This window comes from Cynocephalus volans, chromosome 7 (genome assembly GCF_027409185.1).
Source record: "Cynocephalus volans isolate mCynVol1 chromosome 7, mCynVol1.pri, whole genome shotgun sequence".
In the NCBI taxonomy this organism is placed as follows: domain Eukaryota; kingdom Metazoa; phylum Chordata; class Mammalia; order Dermoptera; family Cynocephalidae; genus Cynocephalus; species Cynocephalus volans.
In genome coordinates this window covers 66,213,465-66,237,073 of record NC_084466.1, presented here as the reverse complement: position 1 = coordinate 66,237,073, position 23,609 = coordinate 66,213,465, and the positions used below count along the sequence as shown (strand labels likewise).

General features: G+C 44.2%; 1 protein-coding gene across 1 annotated transcript in view; it reads right to left on the bottom strand.

Annotated features, from left to right (window-relative positions):
- CYSLTR2 (cysteinyl leukotriene receptor 2) overlaps window positions 1–3,918 on the bottom strand; it is a 35,746-nt gene extending 31,828 nt beyond the window's left edge. The window contains exon 1 of the mRNA XM_063101652.1: window positions 3,857–3,918. The gene's annotated coding sequence lies outside the window, so the exon portion shown is untranslated. The remainder of the gene's footprint in view (window positions 1–3,856) is intronic.
- Window positions 3,919–23,609: the final 19,691 nt, after the last annotated feature.

Here is a 23,609-nt window from a genome sequence, read left to right as displayed (position 1 = left end):
TTCCCACCTCTGTCTTAGCTAAATCCCCTTGTTTCTTTTCTCTAATATTCTCCAAAGGTAGCTTTTTTTTTTTCATGTTAATCCTAACCACTAACATTCAGTCACCACAATAAACAAACAAACACAGATTCAGGACTTCTGACCAAGATGGCAGAATAGACAATACCCAGTGTCATCCTCTCCCACAATCAACCAATTTACAACTATTAAAAAGTAATGACTGCCAAGCTGAGGCCACTAGAGCTCAGAAGAAGAGGAGGAGAGACCTACGGAGTGCATGAAGGCACGAGAAGCCATGATGAGAGAAAGAAGGGACAACTCTGACCATTTTGAGCTCCAATCACTTCTAGGCTGGCCCTGGTGAGCACATGGAGCAAGAGCTGGCAAAAGCCACAGCTGTGCCCTTAGTATGAAATTGCTTGGAGGCTGCAGGGGAGAAGAGAGCCTTGGTGTCCCCAGGTCAGTAAGATCACTAACAGGATTCCCATGGACCCACACAGGAGCAAGGGACCACAGACAACTGAGAAAGGATCCACTCAGAGGCTGATGAGTCATCACAAGGGACCAGTGCACAACCTGCCCCATGCGAAGTGTTTGGAGTGTGTGTGGTGGGGGAGATGGGCCCAGTGGGGGAACGTTGAGGCTCAGCATGGACAGCTGCTCTGCCCTCCAATCAGCACAGGACCACACAGTGGACACTGGGCAGGAATGTAGAACTGCAGGGGGTGCAGTTTGCTGGAAAGACTCAGGCCCAGACCAGAGTTGCCACACAACCCGGATTTACTGGACTTCACAAGACCCAGAAGTACTTACAAGGTCAACAATTAAAACTTGAGCTGCACAAAAAGCCTTCCCCAGAGAATCAGCAGCAAAGCAGCAATTTAGCTCAACCACAGGGCTCAAGTGCTGGTTCCCACAGGAAGTTCCCCTATTTTAGAAGGAACCAAAGGACTACAAATTAGTTCCAGTGCAGAGTTTAAGTGGTGGGAATAGCAAATAATCCAAAACAGAACTAGAAGAAAAACAAAAGCCCCACAGATCAGAGACAAAGTTCTGATACTAACCAGTAAAGGTCTAACACCACCAAAGAACACCTATAAAACCTAGAAGGACTGGAAGCCCCTCAGGCTGGGCTCCCAAGCTGGGGTCAGTGGTGGGGAGGGCATCAGTCACGCTCCCCCGGCATCTGTATCCAGCCCAGCAATGATCACTGAGCTGCCATTGGAAGTGCCCCGGGCTCCCAAGCCGAGGTGGTAGGGACTGAGGACCTCAGCCATAACCCCCAGACATCTGCATCCAGCCCAGTGACAACTACCAAGCTGCCACTGGAAGCACCCTGGACTCCTGGGGTGGGGCAGGGCTGAGGGCCTCAGCAACACCCCGCTGAAGTCTACGTCCAGCCCAGCCATGACCAAGCCACCACCAGAAGCCCCCTGGGCTCCTCTGCTGGAAAGAGGGGGGTGCCACGCCTGGCCATGCCCCCCTTCCTCCTCCTCCCACCCTATATCCCTCTCTCTTCTCCTCTCCCCCACCCCTCCAACTGCTCCACAACATCCTAGAATGTTAATAATAATAATAAATTAATTTTAAAGAGTACACACAGATTCAATGGGAAAAAAAAATAGCATATGTGGACAGCTCTGAGCTCCTTGGAGATACAGGTTGAGTATCCCTTACCTGAAATGGTTGGGATCAGAAGTGTTCTGGATTTCAGATTTTTTCGGATTTTGGAATATTTGTGTTATACTTACCAGTTCAGTATCCCTAATACAAAAATTCAAAATCTGAAATGCTCCAATGAGCATTTCCTTTGAGCATCATGTCCGTGTTCAAAAAGTTTTGAATTTTGGAGCATTTTGAATTTCAGGTTTTCAGCTTAGGGATATTCAACCTGTGCGACTTCATTTTTGTTTGAAAGCACTGTTTTGACTAAATGTCTTCTCTCTGGTCCCAAAAACTTTCCTCAGCTCTCCTTGGTTAATATAGCATATGAGTCTATGATGTTGATCATGGATTTAATTTTATAAAAAAATCTCAACAATTGTTTGTCATTTCCTAATGCAGTTCTTCAGTGTATTAAGGAAGATTGGAGGTATCTGTTACGAACCCAAAGTCTGATCTAAGTAAGGCCAGAGAATTGTTCTGAATCTGAGCCTCTGATTCCCAAGACAGAAGAAGAAAGACAGATCAGCAAGTGTTATCGCGGAGAGCACTAGCAATGCCCGAGGTGATCCTGACACATAGCAGTGAGTACACTGCACAAATATATATCTTTCCTCCAAAGTGGGTGTTGCTTAGTGGTGGGGATTCCTCTTATGACCCCAGATGTATGGGGAGGCAGGATGGTATAATGGATGGAAATGTGTGCTTTTGAGATAGAAAGGACCTGGGCTCAGGTCTCGGCTCTGCCTTTTTGTCACTTTTATTACTTCACTCCACCCCTCTGAGCTTCAAAACTCTCAGCTGCCAAGGAAGGAATGGAGTATTGATGGGGAAAATGGATGTGAAGTGATTAACTTGGTGCCTGACACATGCTAAATGCTCAGTCAGTGCTAGCTAACGAGCAATAAGATTTGTGACGATATGGTACAAAACTCAGAGAATTAAATAGGAGGCTTCTTGGTGGCCAAGTCAAAGGAGTTGGGCCCATGTCACCTGGAGAAGAGCCAACCAGAAAGACACGAACAATTCTATTTAATTTCTTTACATTTATTACAGTAGTAGCGTGTGTTTGTGGTAAAAATAACAAGGTAATACAAGCTGAAATAAAATTAAATTACAAGTTTTACCACTAATTAGACATATCTAAATTTTTGCGCATATGCTTCCTTCTATCTTTCTTCAAATATATGTAAATATTTTAAACAAAAATGGAAACATATTACAGTGCTGTTTGGTACCCTGTTTTTTTCTTATTGCTGTATTGTGCTCACTTTTCTTTGCCAACTGATAAACATCAATGTTATTACTTAACAGGCTAAAGAGCATTCAATTGTATAGACATAAAATTTGACTAATTTTTTACGATATCCATTATTTAGGGTGTAAGGAAGGAAGCATATTCCCTGGGCTCAACCAGATTGGACCAGTTCTGGTTCCACGTTGGTAAAGATCCTACACTCTTTGGCTTCATCCTTACCAACTTTAAAAGAAGAATTATACTCTCCAGCACATAAGGCTATTATGTGGGTCAAATGAACTGATGTATGTAAACATATTTCATAAATAGTTAAGTACTATGTGAGGGATAATGAATGGATTGGATTATAAGCTCATGCACTCACACACTTTCACTCTCACTGCGCTTCTGGGAAAAACCACTGAAACATACATTCTCAAACTTAACCTCCTCTCTCCTCAAAGCAAGACCCTGAATGGAAAAAATATGTCTTATGTAATAAAATGACTCAGTCTATAAAAATAGGAAAGACACTATATGGCCAAAAATAGAGGAATGTTTGGTAAAGTGTAGTAAATCTCATGTGATATTCTGCAGCAATCTAAAATTATGATTATGAAGAATTTATGGCAATGTAGGGAAAAACATAGTCTGTACTGGAAGAAATGGGTATAAACTCATCCGTACTATATGGACACAACTATGAACATCAAACTAAAATTATATGCACACACACAAAATGAGAATGAAATACCCCCCAAATGTCAATTATAGGCTGTCTCAGTGGTGGTTTTTGCTCCCTCCTACTCTGCTGTGCTTTCCCAGTATACTTTAAACTACTATTTAGAGTAGAACAAAATAAATTTAGTTTTCAAAATTTACTCCTCTGACTATGAAGTGAGAATCAAGGCGCAATCCTCAACCATGAATTAACCAAGCAAAGACAAAAATGCCCACCTGACGGTTTCTGTCTGTCAGCTGCCTTGGCTTGTGTCTTCTCTATCTCTCCTGCCTTTCTCCTCCCAGCAATTCATCTTGCTCATTTAAAAGAAAAGTGAAACAGCAAATAATATTTTATGAACAGTGTCAGCCAATAGAAAGAAAGGAAGGAACTTGGGTCAGCCAGTCATCTGTGTTTTGTAGGAGCTGGTGTGGGTGTTGGTGCTAGCTGGCTTCCTTCTCAAGACAAAGAAGGAAGATTTCCAGTTAGGCACTACCTCTAAAAGGAAGAAACCCGAAATTGCCCTGCCCCTCTTCTGACTGCTTCTTATCAGCATAACTCACAGGAGACCAAGGGGATACAATGGGCTAGAGGCAGGGATTTTAAGTGGCTTTTAGTTCTCCTATATGGTTTCTGTTTCCATGACGACAGTAACATTAACCCCACCTCACCCCTACAGCACTTCAGAGCTGTTCAGAGCACTTCCATCACCCACTTGCTTTTCCAACTCACTTGCACTCCAGGGAGCCTTGCCCAATCTGCTGAAAATGCTGCCAAAGGTCACCAATGACCTCCTCGTTGTTCATGTAAAAGGTCTTTTTTCAGTTGTCCTCTTTCTTGCCCTCTTGTTTGCACAGTTAACCACTGCCACTTTCTAGAAACTGTCTCCTCCTTGTTTCTAAGTTTCCTGGTTCTTTTTCCACCCCTCAGTTTACTTCTTCTTTATCCCCTTTCTGATGCCTTTTCTTCCACCCCTTTTCTAAATATGAGCTTTCCCCAAAGCTCTGTCTTCTGACCTCTTTCCTCCCTCTTCTCTGCTTTGGTCTATGTTACATTATGCACGACCATGGCCAATTTTAATAAGACCATGGATCGCGGGCCTTATTGAAGTGAGCCCCAAATCTGATAGGGCACTCGCATAGTGTTTGCCTACTCCAAAGAACTCACTCAGTAATACAATAGGTAGAGACATTGGTTTATTAGACTTACAGTAGTCACTGACAGTGGCCGGCCAGCTAGATAGCCACACTGCCATGGAGTACATGCAACAGTTATATAGTGAACAGATCAAAGCAGGGGCATAAATCATTTGCAAGCTTACGCGCAAACCCTCACCCAGTGCACATAACTCAGAGGGTATGGGAGATCTGGCTGAATAGATAAGTTAATCTACTTGCTATTCTCTTGGCACCTGAGTGTTTCAGCACCAGCATGCTAATTCCTTTACTTAGGGTCCCTGCTTCTTCCAGTCTTCCCTTGTCTTAAAGGGGACGTGCCTTTCCTTGGGTAACTACCTTGGCCAGGAGTAGTTTCCTAGGGGGGAGGGGGAACTCTGGTATGCATGGGAAGGGGGAATAGGGCTATGTCCAGCATTTACCCTCCATGCCCAAATGGAGCTTTTCTTTCCCCTCCCATGCCTTCTCCCCATCTCAGGCCTGGGGATTCTACTTCTAATATCTGATTAACCCAGTTGGAAACTCACAGTGTACAGATATTACAGCATTACCCTTCTTATCTTTAGGAAGAAAAGAGCTTGAAAGAATATTTAATTATATAAGCAATCACTATAGATTTTCATTCTCCTGCAATAAAAGTCCAATAAAGTAACTAATATCCATCTCATTAAAATAAACAAAGTGAAAAAAATTCAACCCTACACTCCTGGAGCTAAACGTTGCATATGAAGTTTTCAAGAAGCAGAACATGACATTTTTCAAGAATGTTAGAAAGATAATGAAGGAAATGCCTCTTTTTTCCCCCCTACCTCTGAATCTATAAGCCACGGGGAAAGGAGAAACCTCTTCCAGACTTACTTTTAGGACAGCCTGAGCTCTTTAAGCAGTAACTTCATGAAAAAGTACCCATCAAACACCCTTTCTTTGTACACATGGCCAGGTGATAAAAAGATGCAATCTCATTTTATTCGGAGAGAGTAGCTTGTTTTCATAATGCAAGATTAAGTACGAAGGGAGAAGTCTACGTGAGTCATGTTTCTACTTAGGTCATTAACAAAAGGAAAGAATGGAAGCAAAACTTGAAAACTCATGCATTTAGAAAGCAACAAATTTTATGTGTAAGAGTCTATTCTATGATAAGACAAACAGAGAAAAGAATTACCTAGTTTATTAGCCAGGGTTCTACAGAGAGACGGAATCAATGTGAGACAGGTATGTATGTAGGTAGATAGATACATAGACACACAGATGAGAGGGGATTTATTAGAGTGATTGGCTCACATGATTATGGAGGCTGAGAAGTCCCACAACAGGCCATCTGCAAGCTCATCAGGAGACCCAGGGGTGCTGGTAGGATAGCTCAGTCCAAGTCCAAAAGCATCAGGACCAGGGAAGTTGATGGTGTAATTCTCACTCCAAAGGCCTGAGAACCCAAAGGGCAAAGGGGGCTGCTGGTGTAAGTCCTGGAGTCCCAAGGCCAGAGAGCCTGGAGTTCTGATGTCCAAGGGCAGGAGGAAGAAAATGTCCCAGCTGCAGGAAAGAGAGAGGAAATGTTTTTCCCTTTTTTGTTCTATCTGGGCCTCCAGCCAATTGAATGGTGCCTACCCACATTGAAGGGATATCTTCCCTACTCAGTGCACTGACTCATACATCAGTCTCCTCTGGAAACACTTTCACATATGCCCTCAAAAGAAATGCTTTACCAGTTCTCTAGGAACTCATTCACCCAGTCAATTTGACACCTAAAATTAACCATCATCACACCTAGTGTAGTGGGCTGAATGGTGGCACGAAAGATATGCCCATATCCTAATCCTGGAACCTGTAAATATTACCTTATATGGCAAAAGCTATGGTTAATTAATGATCTTGAGGGAAGGAATTCATTCTGGATTATCCAGGTGGGTCAAAATGCAAACACTTGTATCCTTACAAAAGAGAGGCCAAAGGAGTTGTGACAGTCCCACACAGAGGCAGCCATGAGAAGTGATGAGAGTGATGAAACCACAGCAAAGAATACCTAGAGCCAGTAGAGCTGGAAGAAGCAAGGAATGAGTCCCCCTAGAGCCTCCAGAGGGAGCCAAGACTTTGATTTCAAACTCTGGCCTCCAGAACTGTAGAGAATAAATTTCTGTTGTTTTAGTTTAAACCACCAAGTTTGCAGTAATTTGTTACGGCAGCCCCAGGGAACTCACACACCTACCTCCTCAGACCACGAGAACCTAAAATCCAGGCAGAAAGTAATTGGTTGTTGTGAAACATCAAATAGGTTCAACTGATTCACAGCAGGCTTGCACTTTATTTTAGCTTGTTTTGATTTTCAATCGCTCATGTTTAATTCTCCCTTCAGAAAGAACAACTTTTTCCCAAGCACTGTCAGTTCCCAGGAGAGGTGTTGAGGCTTGAGCAAGCGTTAAGAGCCACTGCAGTCCAATGAGAGTGGAAGGAAGGAGGGGCTGCAGGACAACTGTACTGGGCTGGTCATGTGACACCCACACCCACACCACACACACCCCTCTGTCAAGTGCTATCTAAAAAGGTGTTGAGCTAATTGGTGAGGGATTGCCAAGTTAGGAATTCCAGCAAGAGGTGAGTTTTTCCTCGCAGAATATTGTGTGAGAATGAGAATCAGAAGACTCCTAAGGGACCCCGCCAACAGCCCTTGTGAGTCCCACGGCATGACTTGTAGGGTTTGGGCAGGCATTTACTGTGGAGGCATGAACATGGAGAAGGGAGCCAAAGTTACCTTCACATTCTTCTCTCCCTTATCAGACCCTTCCCTCCCTTTCAGCCTACCTTTTCTCAGACCCCTAAAATTTCCTGCTGCATATCCAAAGCCTTTCCTGCCCTGGGGAAACAAATTAGTGAAGTCACTTAGTGCAAATTAGTGACTAAGAATGTAGCATTCTGGAAAAAGATCACAGAATTAGAACCTCAGAAAAATGCATGGTACAGGAGAGATTCTAAACCCACTGGTGTGGTTCCAAATCTGTAATTGCTCATCATTCCCATCAGGTTTCTTCCAAATCCCAACAGTGGTGTCACCGGCCCTGCTTGACCAGACATTGAGGCTCTCTCCCTGGATTCTGCAGCTTTGGTCCAGACAAGGTAAATCCTTCTTTACTCCTACCTCTGTGGCCCTCACCCCAGGCAGCATGTGGCCAGGTAAGAACACCTGATGGATATTCAAGAGTTGGTCTGATGACATCTTAGCACGGCTTGTTGTATGGTCTTGGAAACACACCGGGGACCCCTCCATGGACTTCATGCACAATTGGGGCCTACAATGCTTTGGGGATGGGGAAGGAAAGAGGATACAAAGATAAGACCAGTTCCTGAACTGGGAATTTCTGGGGTAAACTTAATTTCTTTGCACAAAAATCAATCAGAATATTAGCCCCCCAAAGACAACATTTTAGTGTATTCCCTTCCAGACATTTTTCTAAGCCATTGTTTGCTTATTTGTTGCTGCCTTTGTTTGACATAAATTTGCATCCTGCTTTCTTCCATTTGCACTGTAACACATTTTCCCCCATCAGCATAAATATTTTAATAATCAATTATATTCCATCAATACGATGTGCCATAGTTGGGAGAATAAACTGCTTTTTAAATTTTATTCCCCTGATGCATGAAGCTTTTCCCAAATTTACGATGGTAGACTGTTGTGGATGGCTTTGAGTTCATTTCAGTGATAGAATGTAAGAGGGAGTTTGTCAACATAAAGTTTAACACAGTAGATGCCATTTTCTCCAAATAATGCTAAAGAATATTCTAGTCTCTACCTTTCCTGGGTTGAGCCTGAGTTTGAAGCCAGAGCTTTAGGCACTAATGCAGGGGACTCAAGGAGGGAGGCCTCTCCTCACAGGACACCAGCATCCAAACTCAGGGCCAAAGCACCCCAGGATCCCCAAGAGAGCCTGCGTGGGATTTCTGCCCCCCCTCTGGGCAGAGCACATGCGCAGCAGGAGCAGTGTGGTCATCTGACTCCCCTCTGGGCTTGGTCCCCCAGCTGCTGCAGGCACTCAGGCATTTAAGTAGGGTGGGTGAAGCCACAGCCGGGCTGCTGTCTCTCCTCCCTTCTCATCTATAAACATGAGAATGAACCAGCTTGAGCAGAAAACTCACGAACACTTGGGAATAGGCCTGGGGAAGGTTGGGGACAAGACCAGGAGGGGAGGAGATAGATTGGAAACAAAATTTCACACCAGATGAAGACCCCCAAGCCAGACCATTTCATTAGGTACTTCTACCACTGGACTGGCCGGGACTTAGGCCTGTTTCCCTCAGTTCCCTTCCTCACTTTTCCCCTGCTCTGCTCTCTACTCAGTGAGGTAGGGGGCTCACCCCTAAGGCTCAGACTCCTGTGTCCACCCAACTTTTGGATTTGGCACTGGTGGAAAATGGGAAGGTGGAAGAAAAGGAGAAAGAAGCCAGGGGATTTCTCCCCATCCACTTTGCAGGTGGCATTTCTGATGGCTGCTGTGTGTCCTCTGTGGCTCTGGCTCCAGCTCCAGCCCACCTGGCTGGCCATAGCCCCAGCTTATGCTGGGAGACCCCGGCCTTGGGGAAAGCGATCTCCTCCCTGTGTCTCCTCCCTCTGCAGCCCAGGCATGGTAATGGCTTCTTGTGCTAATCTGTATTACCAGAGTCCCATGCTTGGCCTCTCAGCTCTTCTATCACTTGTGTAAACCTTGGGTTCATATTCAGAATGAACCCAAGACCTCTGTGATCTGAGGGTTGGACTACTCTGATGTGCTCCTCATGAGGGACACATGTTCACCACATTCAAATGGTCCAACAGCCAGCTCCATCCATGTACCAGGCCCTACCCATGTACTAGGCTCATGCCACACTTTATACGTGGCTGATGTCATCATTCCAATGACCCTCTGCATTAGATATTGTCCAATCTGACAACATCTAAGTGATGAGGAATTTACATTTCTGAGATGCTGATTACACAACCACCTACCATTAGCAAATGCTCGGTTTACAAACCATAGACCCCTTTGACATTATAAATCCATCTCACCCATACCAGGGAATTTCTTCTTACTGGGAGAAACCCTGGGCTCCTCTTAGCACTGCTGAGCATTTACATGATGCTCACGTTAATTCGGCACTACTATTTCCTTAGTGTATCTGGCTTCTCTCCATTTAACAACCCTGAAAATAGAAAATAGGGGCAGCAGGTGCCTCTTAAACTGGGCATGTGTAGCAGAATGGGCACAAGCTGATGGTCCAAAAAAGAAAAAAAAAAAAAAAATACCACGAAGTGTATTATGTATTTAGTATCTAAAGAGTATTTTGCAGTAGCTTTAAAAGCTGGAGACTTCAGAATTCCACAGAGCCTAGGAAATTGCATTATTTTATGCTAGTCATTAGGGAGGTCCAAACATCATGCCACTTAGGAACTGCCCAGACTAGCCAATTCACTTTGCTACTCAAAGATGAGCCATGAGGCTCCTGTGGATGACAGTCTGGGGCACAATTAGCACTACCGTCTGCTGCGATGGGGAGGGGAGCAGATGCTGTGGGAGGAAAAGAGCTCTGCCTGGGAGGCCAGCCTGGGCCTTGTCCTGATGGGGAGCAGTGGGTGCTTCAGGGAAACAAACAGATGGGAAACACGTGTCAGAGAAGGCATTCCAAAATCCTGATTTCCCACACCCCAGGGACGCCAGTGTTTATCAGTTCCTTCTCCTGTGTACATAAAAAGACTCTTCTATTTTGAGCATGTTAAGTAATTAGGAGCCTGGAAGCATGAAACGCCAGGAAAACTAATAGGGTATTTTAAGAAACCGGTTTGATGTAAGTCTATTGTTTTCCTTCTCTACATAAAGTGGTAGAAAAGAATAAATGAGCTTCTCCTTGTGGCCCAGAACCAGAGTATCTTAGGTACCTTTATATCCCCATTGTCTGCACTGTGACAACAGGCATAGTAGGTGCTAAGAAGTATTTGTTGTAGGGATGAAGAAGGGGATAAAATGATCTTGCAACTTTAAGAAATACATCGAGTCTCTTCCTTTCCCTAATTCGTCTTTCTATCCATTTGCTCAACAAACCTTAAGCAGAAGAGTGCCTGTCCCTGTGATGGACAAGAGATAAACAAGACACCTGTGACGTATGGTACCCTCCAGAGGGTCACTACCGGGAAGTGGGAGGCAGGAGGCGAACATTCCTGAGCAATTATGCTGGTGGGGCCTGGAGGAAGGAATGGTCAGTCCTAGGGCCCAGCTAACACTTACAGGTGATGCTGTGGGAAGGAAGACCCTTCTGTGTATTAGAACTACAACAGGGTATCCCCTCCTCGGTTAGCTGCAGCCTGGGGCTAGGACTCACCAGCTTCCAAGGAACAAGGGCTGGATTTCCATCCTACTTCTGCCTTGGTCCAGGGCACAGCCAGCACTGCTATCCTGTCTAGCCTTGATCAGGAACTGGATCTGGGAGAGAAGCAGGTGCCCAGGTGGAGGGAGGGCCTGCGTGGCAGAGGGAATCATGGAAGAAACCTCTGAGCATTCTGCAGGGAGGCCACGTGGGCCTGAGAAAGAAGCCAACCTGGGCTCTAATCCCATGCCGCCGTTTCCAGCTCTGTGTCTGTGTGTGTACGTGACTTACCCCTTCTGCTGTAAACTCAGTGTTGTGTCCCCCTAGAATTCATGTGTTGAAATCCTCACCCCCAAGGTGACGGTATGAAGGGTCATGGACTTTGGGAGATGGTGAGGTCGTGAGGGTGGAGCCCTCGTGAGTGGGATTAGAACCTTATAAAAGAGAACAAGACAGCTCCCATGCCGCTTCTACCACGCGAGGCCACAGCAAGAAGACTGTCTACGAAGCAGGAAGCGAGGCTGCACCCAACACCGAATCGGCAGGCACCTTGATTTCAGACTTCCAGCATTCAGAACTGTGAGAAATACATTTCTGTTGTTTATATTCCACTCAATCTCTAGTATTTTGTTACAACCGCAGCTCAAATGGACTGACACTCTATAAGGTTGCTCTGAAGACTAAGTGATTTCATGAACATGAAGTACCTAGAGAGGACCTGGTAGAACACAGTAACTTCTGCTAAGTGTGGGGGGAGAATAAAAATATGAATTAAAATAGAATCTCCCCTCCCAATAAATCTATAATCTTTTTTAAAAAATATGACTGCTCCCATTTTATATTTTTGAGGACACAAGCCTACAATAGTCAAATAACTGTTTAAAATTACCTTGATTTCAGCAATATCTGGTTGCAGAGTTGCAGAGCCTGTGCCGTTATTTCTATCATCACCCCCTTCTCGTTCACTGGCACTTGCTGGCCCAGGTAAGGCACTGCGATGCATATAAAGGCAATATAGCCTGCCTACTCTTAATGAACATGTTTCTACCAAAAAAAAAAAAAAAAAAGAGCCTAGTAGCAAGGAGTTCAGATAAAACATGTACACAAAAATTACTCTCCAGACAGAGTGAAAGTTCCACAGAGGACACTGATGAGTTTAGACTCCTTTAATGTTGATTTATCTTTCAGGCAGGTGTGATGGTTAATTTTCTGTACCAATTTGGCTAGGCCATGGTGCCTAGTTGTCTGGTCAAACACCAGTCTAGATGTTGCTGTGAAGATCTTATTAAAATGAAATTAACATTTAAATCAGTAGACTTTTTTTTTTTTCTTCTCGATATACATTGTGGTTGATTATTGCTCCCCATCACCAAAACCTCCCTCCCTTCTCCCTCCCCCCCTCCCCCCCAACAATGTCCTTTCTGTTTGCTTGTCGTATCAACTTCAAGTAATTGTGGTTGTTATATCTTCTTCCCCCCCCCTCGGTTTTGTGTGTGTGTGTGTGTGTATGAATTTATATATTAATTTTTAGCTCCCACCAATAAGTGAGAACATGTGGTATTTCTCTTTCTGTGCCTGACTTGTTTCACTTAATATAATTCTCTCAAGGTCCATCCATGTTGTTGCAAATGGCAGTATTTCATTCGCTTTTATAGCTGAGTAGTATTCCATTGTGTAGATGTACCACATTTTCCGTATCCACTCATCTGATGATGGGCATTTGGGCTGGTTCCAACTCTTGGCTATTGTAAAGAGTGCTGCGATGAACATTGGGGAACAGGTATACCTTCGACTTGATGATTTCCATTCCTCTGGGTATATTCCCAACAGTGGGATAGCTGGGTCGTATGGTAGATCTATCTGCAGTTGTTTGAGGAATCTCCATACCATTTTCCATAGAGGCTGCACCATTTTGCAGTCCCACCAACAATGTATGAGAGTTCCTTTTTCTCCGCAGCCTCGCCAGCATTTATCGTTCAGAGTCTTTTGGATTTTAGCCATCCTAACTGGGGTTAGGTGGTATCTCAGTGTGGTTTTGATTTGCATTTCCCGGATGCTGAGTGATGTTGAGCATTTTTTCATATGTCTCTTGGCCATTTGTATATCTTCCTTAGAGAAATGCCTACTTAGCTCTTTTGCCCATTTTTTAATTGGGTTGCTTGTTTTCTTCTTGTAAAGTTGTTTGAGTTCCTTATATATTCTGGATATTAATCCTTTGTCAGATGTGTATTTTGCAAATATTTTCTCCCACTCTGTTGGTTGTCTTTTAACTCTGTTAATTGTTGCTTTTGCTGTGCAGAAGCTTTTTAGTTTGATATAATCCCATTTGTTTATTTTTCCTTTGGTTGCCCATGCTTTTGGGGTCGTGTTCATGAAGTCTGTGTCCAGTCCTATTTCCTGAAGTGTTTCTCCTATGTTTTCTTTAAGAAGTTTTATTGTCTCAGGGTGTATATTTAAATCCTTAATCCATTTTGAGTTGATTTTAGTATACGGTGAGAGGTATGGATCTAGTTTCATTCTCCTGCATATGGATATCCAGTTATCCCAGCACCATTTGCTGAAGAGGCAGTCCCTTCGCCAGTGAATAGGCTTGGTGCCTTTGTCAAAGATCAGATGGCAGTAGGTGTGTGGGTTGATTTCTGGATTCTCTATTCTATTCCATTGGTCAGTGTGTCTGTTTTTATGCCAGTACCATACTGTTTTGGTTATTATAGCTTTGTAGTATAGCTTAAAGTCCGGTAGTGTTATGCCTCCAGCTTTATTTTTTTTGCTCAGCATTGCTTTGGCTATGCGCGGTCTTTTATTGTTCCATATAAATGTCTGGATAGTTTTTTCCATTTCTGAGAAAAATGTCTTTGGAATTTTGATGGGGATTGCATTGAATTTGTATATCACTTTGGGTAGTATGGACATTTTCACTATGTTGATTCTTCTAATCCAAGAGCATGGGATATCTTTCCATCTTCTTGTATCCTCTCTAATTTCTCTCAGCAGTGGCTTGTAGTTCTCATTATAGAGATTTTTCACCTCTTTGGTTAACTCAATTCCTAAGTATTTTATTTTGGGGGTAGCTATTGTAAATGGGCAGGCTTTCTTGATTTCTCGTTCTGCATGTTCACTATTGGAGAAAAGAAATGCTACTGATTTTTGTGTGTTGATTTTGTATCCTGCTACTGTGCTGAAATCATTTATCAATTCCAGCAGTTTTTCTGTAGAGGTTTTAGGCTGTTCGATATATAGGATCATGTCATCTGCAAACAGGGACAGTTTGACTTCATCTTTTCCAATCTGGATGCCCTTTATTTCCTTCTCTTCTCTGATTGCTCTGGCTAGTACTTCCAACACTATGTTGAATAGGAGTGGTGAGAGTGGGCATCCTTGTCTAGTTCCTGTTCTTAAAGGAAAAGCTTTCAGCTTTTGCCCATTCAGGATGATATTGGCAGTGGGTTTGGCATATATGGCTTTAATTATGTTGAGATACTTTCCCTCTATACCTAACTTACAGAGGGTCTTTGTCATGAATCAGTGCTGAACTTTATCAAATGCTTTTTCAGCATCTATAGAGATGATCATATGGTCTTTGTGTTTGATTTTATTAATATGGTGTATCACATTTATTGATTTGCGTATGTTGAACCAACCTTGCATCCCTGGGATGAATCCCACTTGATTGTGATGAATAATTTTACGTATGTGTTGCTGTATTCTGTTTGCTAGTATTTTAGTGAGGATTTTTGCATCTATATTCATCAAGGATATCGGCCTGTAGTTTTCTTTTTTGGTTATATCTTTACCTGGTTTTGGCATCAGGATGATGTTTGCTTCATAGAATGAGTTTGGGAGATTTGCGTCCGTTTCAATCTTTTGGAATAGTTTGTAAAGAATGGGTGTCAATTCCTCTTTGAATGTTTGGTAAAATTCTGCTGTGAATCCATCTGGTCCTGGGCTTTTCTTTGTTGGGAGCCTTCTGATAACAGCTTCAATCTCCTTTATTGTTATTGGTCTGTTCAAATTTTCTACGTCTTCATGGTTCAGTTTTGGGAGCTTGTGTGTGTCCAGAAATTTATCCACTTCCTCCAGATTTTCAAATTTGTTGGCGTATAGTTGTTTATAGTCGTCTCGAATGACTCCTTGTATTTCAGATGAATCAGTTGTAATATCGCCTTTTTCATTTCTAATTTTTGTTATTTGAGTCTTCTCTCTTCTTTTTTTTGTTAGCCATGCTAATGGTTTGTCAATTTTATTTATCTTTTCAAAAAACCAACTTTTTGATTCGTTGATCTTTTGAATTGTTTTTTTGTCTTCAATTTCATTTAGTTCTGCTCTGATCTTAATGATTTCTTTCCTTCTGCTAACTTTAGGTTTGGATTGTTCTTGTTTTTCTAGTTCTTTAAGGTGAAGTGTTAGGTTGTTCACTTGCCATCTTTCCATTCTTCTGAAGTGAGCGTTTAATGCATAAATTTCCCCCTCAATACTGCTTTTGCAGTATCCCACAGGTTTTGGTATGATGTATCATTGTTTTCATTAGTTTCAATAAATTTTTTGATTTCCTGCTTGATTTCTTCTTGGACCCATATGTCATTGAGTAGAATGCTGTTTAATTTCCATGTGTTTGTATAGTTTCCAGAGTTTCACTTGTTATTAATTTCTAGTTTTAATCCATTGTGGTCTGAGAAGATACATGGGATAATTCCAATTTTTTTGAATTTATTGAGACTTGATTTGTGACCTAATATGTGATCTATCCTGGAGAATGATCCATGTGCTGATGAGAAGAATGAATATTCTGAGGTTGTTGGGTGGAATGTTCTGTAGATATCTGCCAATTCCAATTGGTCTAGAATCTTGTTTAGATATTGTGTTTCTCTACTGATTCTTTGCCTAGATGATCTGTCTAATATTGACAGTGGGGTGTTCAGGTCCCCTGCTATTATGGTATTAGTGTCTATTTCCTTCTTTAGGTCTAATAGAGTTTGTTTTATAAATCTGGCTGCTCCAACATTGGGTGCGTACATATTTATGATTGTTATGTCTTCTTGATGGATCAGTCCTTTTATCATTAAGTAGTGCCCCTCCTTGTCTCTTTTTATGGTTTTTAGTTTAAAGTCTATTTTGTCAGATATAAGAATAGCCACTCCAGCTCATTTTTCTTTTCTGTTTGCATGGTAAATCTTTTTCCATCCTTTCACTCTTAGTCTGTGTGAATCTTTATGGGTGAGGTGGGTCTCTTGTAGGCAGCATATAGTTGGGTCCTCCTTTTTGATCCAGTCAGCCAGTCTGTGTCTTTTGATTGGGGAATTTTAGCCTTTTCCATTAAGAGTTGTTATTGAAAGGTGTTGATTTATTCCTAGCATTTTGTTGGTTGTTTGGTTGTCTTAGGTCTCTTTTGTTCCTTGCTTTCTGATTTACTGATTGGTTTCTGTGTTTGTTGGTTCCTTACGTTGTAGATAGCGTTTTTGTTTGCTTGTTTTCTCTTCATGAATGCCATTTTTATTATACTAGTGGGTTTTGATTTTTCTTGGGTTTTTATGGCAGTGGTAGTTATTTTTCAGGAACCAAACCCAGTACTCCCTTGAGGATTTCTTGTAAGGGTGGTCATGTGGTAGTGAACTCCCGCAGTTTTTCTTTGTCTGAGAAATATACTATTTGCCCTTCATTTCAGAAGGATAACCTTGCAGGGTAAAGTATTCTTGGCTGGCAATCTTTGTCTTATAGTATTTTGAAAATATCATCCCATTCCTTTCTAGCTTTTAGGGTTTGTGATGAAAAGTCTGATGTTAGCCTGATTGGGGCTCCCTTATAGGTGGTTTGACGCTTCTCTCTTGCAGCTTTTAAGATTCTCTCTTTGTCTCTGAGTTTTGCCAATTTGACTATGACATGTCTTGGAGAAGGCCTTTTTGGGTTGAATACGTTTTGGGATCGTTGAGCTTCCTGGATCTGAAGATCTGTGACTTTTCCTATACCTGGGAAGTTTTCTGCCACTATTTTTTTGAATATATTTTCAATGGAATCTCCATTTTCCTCCCCTTCTGGAATACCCATGACTCGGATATTTGAGCGCTTGAGGTTGTCTGATATCTCTCTCAGATTTTCTTCCATGTCCTTGATTCTTTTTTCTTTCTTTTTGTCTGCTTGTGTTATTTCAAACAGCCCATCTTCAAGTTCAGAGGTTCTCTCTTCAACTTCGACAAGCCTGCTGGTTAAACTCTCCGTTGTTTTTTTTATTTCGCTGAATAACTTCTTCAGTTCAGCAAGTTCTGCTACATTTTTTTTCAGGACATTGATTTCTTTGTACATTTCCTCTTTCAGATCTTGTATACTTTTCCTCATTTCGTCATGATGTCTAGCTGTGTTTTCTTGTATCTCATTCAGTTTCCTTAGAATTATCACTCGAAATTCCTTGTCAGTCATTTCAAGGGCTTCTTGTTCTATAGGATCTAGAGTTTGAGATTTATTAACTTTTGGTGGTGTACTTTCTTGATTTTTTGTATTTCTGGTATCTTTTTTTTGATGTTTATTCATTGTGGCAGTGGGTTGCACAGTCCACCGGTTTGAGACTAATGACTAACTAGGATGTTGCTGTGGTTGCCAATTTCTTATGGCTCCCTCTGTGGCTGCTCAGTTGGCCTCTAGTGCCTTGTGTGTGTGGTTGCCTCGGGTCTTGGGCTTCTCCGGGGAGCCACCTTTCTGGTCAGCTTGGACTCTGCTGGGCTGGTGGATCACATACCACAGGGTGTGTGATCACTGTTGAGCTTTCACTTCCTGTGCAGGACTTCTCCCTTTTCCATGTGCTCTGGCCCAGGCTGTTGGATCGTGCAGTGGCGACCCCACAGGGTGTGTGGTTTCTGTCTAGTCTCTGCCTCCCTGGCCACACGTCTCCCCACTTGTGCGCACTGTGCTGGGCTGGGGCATGTCTTCTGCAACCCTCGTCTATCAGCTGGGCCTTCAGGACCCTGCTCGGCACCGCCTCGCCCAGGAAGTCTACCAGGTTTCTGCTAGGCACAGACGACCGGTCTCTCTGGGTGCCTTTGTAGCACTGTGTAGATCTTTCTCGGGACTTGTTCACCTTTGTATCCCCCCGGTATAAACCGAGTCTAGCACCCGCCTGCAGCCAGCTCTCCGGCAAGTTCAAGCGGACCTGGGAACTCTCCTACCACACTATTCCCAACCAGAAATTGGTTAGGCTTTTTTTCCGAACTGGTGGCCACAGAGATGGTATCTGCCTCCCAGTAACAGGAAGTTTACCGGGGGCTGGAGTCCAGGGTATGGTGGAGTGACAGTCGGCCTGCCCGTACTTCCTTGCCCTCCCGACACTGGCCGGGGACGCCCCACGCCACCAACCCGCCAGAGAACCGTGGAGGGAGTGGTTGGGGATGCCGGCCCTCAGGCTCCGGAAAGCCCCACGCCAGGCCAAGCAAGTGGGAGGGCTCAGTGGCGGCCGAGCCGGGTGGAGCTGCCCGGACCTGGGAAAATGGAGGGAGCCCCGGGGCAGTGAGTGGCCTGTTGATGCAGGCAGGAGCCGGGTGGGCATCTCCTGCCCACAGGACTGGTCCAGGGGTCACTCACAGGGTTGTGCCAGGTCGGGTGCTCACTCTCTGTCTCTGTTTTGCCGCCTTTCCCGTTCTCGGCCGCTGCCACCTCGGGCTGTTCAGTCGCGGCGCGGCTTGGCTCGGGCGCTCCCAGGAATCTTCTTTAATGCCGGCCCGAAACCTCGAATCCTGAGTAGGGCAGCTGGCTGCCTTCAGCGCGGCCCTGGCCTCCGGGATCCTGTCTGCATCCACAGCAGCCCTGGTGCCGTGTTCCCTGTTTCGAGACTCGCTTTTGCAGCTAAGAAACAGTTCTTTTCCTGCTCCACACTTCAAAGCTGTTGCCTGTAAATGAGGCAGCCTCTGCTGCCGGGGGCAAAGTGGCGGTCACCCCCCACGACCGGCCAGCAGCAGCGGTCCTCCCTTAAGAGATGGCAAGAGGAGGGTCCACAAGTTTCCCGGCTGCCTGAGGCCCAGTGGCCGCCTTTTCCACCTCAGCTACTCCGCGCCAGCCGCCGCAGCCACCGCCATCTTGAAAGTCAGTGAGACTTTGAGTAAACTAGATTACCCTCCATAATGTGGGTGGGCCTCGTGCAATCAGTGGAATACTTTAAAGGACTCCATTTCCCCAAAGTAGAAGAAATTCTGAAGACTTCAACCTAGAAACCCTGCCTGAGTGTCCAGTCCTCTGCCTGAGGAACTTGGACTGAAGACTACAACATCAACTCTTACCAGCATCTTCAGCTTGCCAGCATGCCCTTGGATTTTTGAACTTGCCAGTCTCCATAATGCCTGAGCGATTCCTTAAAGAAACTAGCCTGTGTCTGTGAGTGTGTGTGTGTCCTGTTGGTTCTGTTTCTCTGGAAAACTCTGACATACAACATGGTTTGGGGAACATTTCATGGAAGGGGTGGAGAAGGGTGTGCAGAGAATAGTTACCAAACAGACAATCCAACTCTCCCAGTTTGTAAGCTTCTTATTCATGGTCTTCTCCATCTCAGTTTCACATCATATTAAAGCAGACCTTCCTGAGGTTTGAACAAACGTCTTGAGGAACTCACTTTACCGGCAAGTGTAGGCAAAATTAATTATTGACTGGCAGCATTTAGCAGAAGCTGCCTGACATTTTTAGGCATGCTTATGCCCTCTCTCCACCTAGATCGTTGGCTTTCCTAGGGACTCTCAGTACCTGGCCTGTCATTCTAAAGACAGTAAGTGCTCCGTAAACATCGGTCAAATTGAATGGAGTCGAACATGTCTTTCTCAGATTGCTGCATTAAAGTATGTTAAACACCCACAAATGACAGCACTGCAGACAGACTTGAGGGGATGGAGATCCTTAGAGGCTGCTCTCACCTCTCCCAGTCCTCCCTCCACACACACTGCTAAATCCCATCCCTGCTCCCTGTCCCCTCTGTACCTGGCCTCATGCTCAACATTTAGTCAGCAATTATTAAGGACCAGTTGGATGTAGAGACCTGTGCTTGATGCCTGGTGGGAGAAAAAAGGAATGGAATTCCAGCCTCTTGGTTTCTTGGCCTCCAACTCCAGTGGTCACTTTTTCCACCCACCTCAGCCATCTGTCCCCACAGGCACAGCCTGGATTCTGTCTTCACCAGTAAACCCCACCATCCCCACAGGCTCTATGTGAAGCATCCTGCTCATTCTTGCCCTCCACCTCCTCACCTCCTGGTTTGCTCACTTGGTTCCTCGCCCGGACACGCACGTGCACGCACAAGCCCCGCTACCCAAGAGCCGCGCACCCATTTCCTCCTCCCCCAGCTGGAGCCCCTCCTGCAAACGCCCTTGGTTCTCTTTCTCTCCTCTCCCACCACTGGGGTCACCTAGCAAAACTGCAACACTGATGGAGCCCCACTGTGTGCCTCCTTCGTGCCTGCACTGGAGAAACCGACACTGGAGGAAGTCAATCAAACAACCCTACTGCTTGTTTTTTATTTTATATTTATGACAGTTCCCCAAAAGACACTACATTTCCCTGGTAAATTCGCTCTCCAAGGCGACTGTGTGGCATCTTCTTCTCCCTCCTCAAACCTCCAAGAATCTTCTTTCCTCACAATCTGTGACCTCATTTCGTATTTCTCTGAGAAAATATTTGTAATTAGGTGAGAACTACCTCATCTTTCCGTCACCATACCCCCAAAACCTGTGTCTGGACCCACATGATTTTCTTCTCCCCTGATACGAAGGAGGAAAGTGCTCGCTCTGCTGCAGGGCCAGCCGCTGTCCTCGTACTGCTCCTCCAGCCATCGCTCCCTGCACAGGACCTGCCCCCATGGCGTCAACTTCTTCCTTGCGGGACCAATCCAATCAACACACTCATGTGTGCCTTAATATGACCCACTTAAATAAATGTCTTCACCCCATGCCCCTCCCCAGCTATTTCCCCATTTGTCTGTTCTCCTGGAGAGCAGGAGTGGTGTCTGTCTGTCTTTTTCTCCTCCCTGGCCCTTCTCTATACCACCCCCTCCATATAGGCTTTCGTCCTCAGCAACCCACTGAATGATTTTACCAAGATCACCGGTGACAGGATTTTGTCAAATCCAAAGTTCAATCAACTGTCCCATCTTTTTGCCCTTGGCAGCACTGCCCATTGACCTCTGCCTCCTTCATGAAAGCTGGTCGTCACTAGTCTTCAGGACACCACAATATCCCGGTGGTCATCCTACTTGAGTGGCTACTCTTTTTTTTTTTTTTACATTTTTGTTATGGAAAGTTTTAAATAGGTATAAGAGCATAGAAAATAGTACAATGAACTCTCATGTTCCCGTGACCCAATTCATGACCCAGCTTTTTTCCTCTATCCCCTACCCACTTCCCCTCCCAAATTATTTGCAAGTCCCAGATATAATATTTCATCCATACATACTTCAGTATGTATCTCTAAATAAGGACCCTATTATAAGAAACATAACCACACCATGATTATCATACCTAAAAAACCAAGACAAATATATAATATAGTATTAAGATAATATCAAATACTATAATAACAATGGCTATTTCGTCTTAGCATTCTTGCTGGCTCCCCTCCTCTATATGACCTCGAAGTGTTGGAGCCTCAGGCTGTGTCCTCTGTTCTCTTCTCTTTTTATTCTCCTTCCCTGGGTGATCTTATCTAATCACAGAGCTTTAAATGTCATCTACATGCTGATGACTCCCCTGAGATCCAGTTTTCTGTGGTCAATGGCTTGCTCAGATTTCTAATGAGAATATCCATTTTAGTATGGTAAAACAGGACGCCTGATTCTTTCTTCACCCACCCCAACCCCCAAACATGCTCAAATCCTGGTCTTACCCATCCTACAAAGTGACACCACCATCTACACGCATGCAAAAGTCTGGCTGTTATCCTTGATTCCTTGATTACACTTCCAACTTATGGTAGGGACTGCTATCTCCCACCAGTGTTCTCTTGCCTCTTCTTCCATAGTCATAGAATGTTTACCAGGCACACGTCCACCCAGAATAAAGACTACATTTCTCAGCATCCCTTGCAGCTAAATGTGTGCTGGTGACCTAGCTCTGGTCAATTTCATGTAAACGGAAGTGTCAAGGGACCATCCTTTGTCTCTTCTTCATCCTCCCTCTGTCTTGATGCCTGAAATGCAGATACTGCCTCAGACCAACAGGATGAGGTTCACACCCTGTGATAGCCTAATAGTGAGCTGTTAGCACATGTACCATTCAGGGTCCTTTTGGGACATAGAATCTGAACAGGCAAAGTTTATTATAAAGAATTATTATTTATAGGGGATTGAGTACTAAGAAGGGATAAAAGAGAACTTTAAATAATACCTTAGGGCTGAGCTAGAGTAGCCCAAAAAAGAACAAACTTGAAGGGGAGCGGGGGACAGAATTTGTTGGAGGTGTGGCTGCAGCCCCCTAGAGGCAGAGAAATTCAATGGGTTGTCTCAGACCAGTTACCTTAGAGCTGATCCACAGCTGGTGGATCAAGGCAGGTGGGCAGGGAACTGTGGGTGAAGGTTGGACAGTGAGGGCCACTGGATGCCCCATGTGCATGCCACTGGCAGTCACTCTGAAGGAGCAACAAGAAAGGAAAGAGCACTGTAACCAAAAAGAGAAACTCCTTACTTCTGCAGTATCCCTCCTGCGCCTTCTACTGGTAGGGACTAACACCATGCCAACTGGCAAAGGAAAAATGTTAACAGGGTCTAGCTCCAATGTCACAAACAAGGCAGTAAAGCGTGGGTTTGGGGGTGAAAGGCAAAATCTGCATTAGTTTTTAGGGCTGCCATAACAAAATATTACAGATGAGGAGGCTTCAACAATAGAAATTTATGTTCTCACTGTTCCGGAGGTTGGAAGTCCAAGATCAAGATGCCAACAGGCTTGGTTTCTCCTGAGGCATCTCTCCTTGTCTTGCATTTGGCCACATTTTTTTTGCTATGTCCTCACATGACCTTTTCTCTCTGCATGTATGCATCCCGTGTTGTCTCTCTCTCTCTTCTTATAAGGACACCAGTCATATTGGATTAGAACCCTACACTTATGACCCTGTTTAACCTTCATTAGCTCTTTAAAGGTCTCCCAATCCAGTCTTCCAATACAGTCACATTGGGGGTTAGGACTTTGACATAAGAATTTGGAGGGAACACCGTTTAGTCCATAACATTCTGCCCTCTGGACCCCCCAAAATTCATGTCCTTCTCATATGAAAAATACATTACCTCCATCTCCATCCCAAAAGCTCTCAAAGTCTTAACCCATTCCAGCATCAACTCTAAGTCCAAAGTCTCATCTAAACATCATCTAAATAAAGTGTGGGTAAGATTTGAGGTATGACTCACTCCGAGGTAAAATTCCTCTCTAGTTGTGAACCTGTGAAAGCAGATAAATTATGTGCTTCCAAAATAAAATGGTAGGACAGGCATAAGATAGGAATTCCCATTTCAAAGGGAAAAGTCAGAAAGAAGAAAGAC